The sequence below is a fragment of the Erythranthe guttata genome, chromosome 3 (genome assembly GCF_056151865.1).
Source record: "Erythranthe guttata isolate IM_541 chromosome 3, IM_541, whole genome shotgun sequence".
Classification (NCBI taxonomy): Eukaryota; Viridiplantae; Streptophyta; class Magnoliopsida; order Lamiales; family Phrymaceae; genus Erythranthe; species Erythranthe guttata.
Window position 1 is genome coordinate 11,458,891 of NC_142535.1, and position 3,892 is coordinate 11,462,782.

Sequence of the window (3,892 nt, forward strand, 5' to 3'; positions counted from 1 at the left end):
TTTGTGTACATTGAGTAATCATATTAAAGTGTGATAATATTAAAGTATATTATCTCGAATAAAAGAATAATATTAAAGTATGTTGAGTAATCGTATTAAAGTGTGATAAATTCATTCCTTAATATATGTGCGTATTTGTTTGTGTACGTTAAAATATGCAAATTTCCTAAACCAATAAAAGAAAAAAATGTGCTGATCCCTTTCTTCCAATTTTGGCAAAAAAATCAGAAGCAATTGATTTCATTCAATTACAAAGATATTATTTTCATATTTTAACCAAGATTTTGCTATAATTAATATATTTTCTTATATTATATTATATTTACATTTTCAAAGTATTCTATCCACCAATGTTTTGAAACCCGGACCGGACCGGCCGGTTCGACCGGTTCAACCGCGAACCGGTGCCTTGTCCGGTCCGGTTAGACCTATAAAACCGAAAATTACAAAAACCCGGTCAAAATGTCAAAAACCGGTTTTTTGACCGGTCGGACCGGAAACCCGAAAACCGGCTCAAAACCGGTTTTTTGGCTGCACAGGCGCTTTTTTAATTAATTCAAAAAAAAAAAAAAAAAGCCGAAACGGCGTCGTTTTAATGCCCAGAAAAAAAAAATAAAAAAAGAAAAGTAAAGAAAAGGAAGTTGAAACGTGGGCTGACTGCTGAGTCACAATAATTGATAATTCAATCCTCTACTTTTTTAGTTTTTACCCTAATAAGACAACAGAAGTTACATAAGGTATTTTTTATTAAAAAAAGTACCAGGCTTTACCAGGCTACGGGCTACCAGCCCCTTTTTCTTAAAAAAAAAACAGAGAATTTATTCTCTTCTTCTCCAAGTGCTGCCGTTCTCCAAATCAACCATAACCCGGATCGTTGTTCTGAAATTGCCGTCGCTCTGGTAAACTTTTTTTCAGATTATAAATTTATGAATTCGTTTATTGGAAAATAGATCTAATTACATAGAATTTATATTTTTTTAACTATTATATAATTTAGCAAATAAATCTTGAAATTATGTTTGAAGTACACAAATAATTACTTGTTTGTTTCAGTTAGTTGATTAATGGATACATGAGTTAGTTGCTTTCGACTTTATAATTTGTAGTTTAATATGTATTTAATATTTAGGCATGCACATACAATTAAATGTAATGAAAAGTAAAGACAATTTATGTTTATTTTTTTAATTTTCTCATATTTTATTAGAAAAGTATGGCTGCAAACAATGCAACGTCTTCGGGGACACAAGCTTCATCGGCTCCTTCGATTAGACAAAAGAAAGACGTAGCATGAAAATATGTTACTGAGGGTACTAACGCGAAAGGGAAGAAGATATGGATTTGTGGATTTTGTAAAAAAAATATTTGCAGGTGGAGATATTAATAGGATGAAGCAATACCTTTCTGGGGTTAAAGGAACCGTGACTGCATGCCAAAAAGTTAGTTTAGAGGTTCAGCTTGAAATCAAAGATTTGTTGGATGCTCATGCGCAAAAAAGTAAGGCCAAGAAAGTGATGGCTGAAGATTTAGATGCTTACGAAGAAGATGAAATTCTGGAAATTCCTTCTCAAACAGAGGTTTCGAATGGAAAAAGGAAAGCTTCATATGCTATTGACTCATTTTGTAAAAAAGGTGTAAGTCTTTCTTTTCTTCCCAACCTACTATTAAAGCATGCATGCAAAGTAAAGACAAATGGAAAGATACTGACTTGGCCATTGCATTGTGGTTTTATGATGCTTGTATTCCATTTAATGCTTGCACTTCACCTTCCTTTCAAGTTGCGATCAATAAAATAGCTAGTATGGGTCATGGATATACACATCCTTCTTATCATGCTTTGCGTGTCAATTTATTGAATGATGCTAAGACACATGTTACGTTGATGATTGACTCTATTAGAGATACTTGGGCTGACACTGGTTGTACAATAATGGGGGATGGTTGGACTGACATTAGGCAAAGGTCTTTGATTAATTTTTTGGTTTACTGTCCAAAGGGGATTTCATTTATCAAATTTGTTGATGCTTCTGATATTTGCACAAATGCTGATACATTGTGTAATTTGTTTGCTGACATTGTAGAGTGGGTTGGTCCTCATAATGTTGTTCATATGGTAACGGATAATGGGGCCAATTATAAAGCTGCGGGTTCTAGACTCATGGAGAAATATCCATTCATTTTTTGGTCACCTTGTGCAGCTCATTGTGTTAATTTGATATTTAAAGATGTTGGAGATATATGCCCACAGTTCAATCTTTAGCCGTTCTTGCATCAAAAGTTCTTGTTTTTGTGTATAATCATAAGTTCGCCTTGAACTAGTTAAGAAATCGAAAGGGGTGGCGAGAAATTATCCGTCCTGGTGCAACTCGATTTGCAACTACTTTTATTGCATTACAAAGTTTGTATGCGCAAAAGGATGATTTGCAAGCATTGGTTGTTAGTACTGACTATAAGCAATATCTAAAGATGCAAAAATGTAGAGAAGTAAAACAAATTGTGTTGGATGAGAATTTTTGGAATAACTGCTTGGTGATTGTGAGGGTTATGACGCCGTTGATACGACTTTTGCGTCTTTGTGATACTGATGAAAAACCATCTATGGTATATATTTATGAGGGCATGTTTAGAGCACGAAAGGGGATTATGAATATATTTAAAAACAAGAAAAAGTTGTACAAGCCCTACGTTGATATTATTGACAGTAGATGGGATCGTATGCTGTGTAAAGATCTTTATGCAACAGCGTATTATCTGAATCCTGCTTTTCAGTATGACAAATCTACTTTTTGTACTGAGCCTGAGATTATGGGTGGAGTTTTGAATGTGATAGATAAAATGGAGGACGTCAATAACATAGCGATTTTGGATGAGTTAAGATTTTTTTGTAATCGCGAGAGATGTTTTGCTCGTCCGACAGCATTAACTTGTAGTAAAATCACCCGACCAGGTAAAGATCGATTCATATTACTGTTATTTAATATTTATTTTATTTATGTTGTTACCTGTTTTACAATTTTATATACCATATATTTGAAGTATATATAAATTATAAAATGCATTTTTTACTAATTAATAATTATTAATTAATGATTATGTCTTTCATAATTTTTTTTTTTAAATAGATGAATGGTGGAGATTGTTCAGTTTCGACGCGCCAAACTTGCAAAAGTTGGCTATAAAAATTCTTAGTCAAACTGCTTCTTCTTCTGGATGTGAGCGCACTTGGAACGTATTTGAACGCATCCATACCAAGAAAAGAAATAGATTGGAGCATAAGAGACTGAACGATCTTGTTTACGTTCATTATAATTTGCGATTGAAAAATAGGTGAGTTACTTTAAGTCTTTAAAGTTAATTTTGTAGTTTTTAACAAATAATTATCTTATATTAATTCTTTTTGTTCATGTTAATGTTACAATTATTTATAATTATTTAGGTTGGCTGTCTCCAAAAGATCATACGATCCAGTTGATTACGAGTCAATTGAAAAAACGGAATTTTGGATTGTGGAAAATGAGGAAGAAGGAGAACTTGACTATGATGAACTTGAAAATATGGTGCAAGAAGAATATCCAAAGGATGGCGTTGGAGAGTCAAGCACACAAGGTTTGTTTTTTAAATTTATATGCACTTTATTTCATGAAATTTAAATAGTTTAAAATTATTTTCAATCCATTAATTGTTTTTCTTTTTTTTTTTTTTAAATTGTCAAGAGGATGAGTTCGATGTAATGACATCCCATGGAGGAGATGAAGGTGGAGATGAAGATGAAATTGGAGATGAGTACGAGGAAGAGTGATATATGAAGATGATAGTGTCTTTCATATGCATTTACTATTTACTTTAAATATTTGATTTTGATATGAGACTTATTTTAAATGTTTGTTTTGGA

At 32.5% G+C, this 3,892-nt stretch overlaps 1 pseudogene; it reads left to right on the top strand.

Moving 5' to 3' along the window:
• The first annotated feature begins 1,924 nt into the window (after positions 1-1,924).
• LOC148771785 (uncharacterized) lies at positions 1,925-3,684 on the top strand (annotated as a pseudogene).
• Positions 3,685-3,892: the final 208 nt, after the last annotated feature.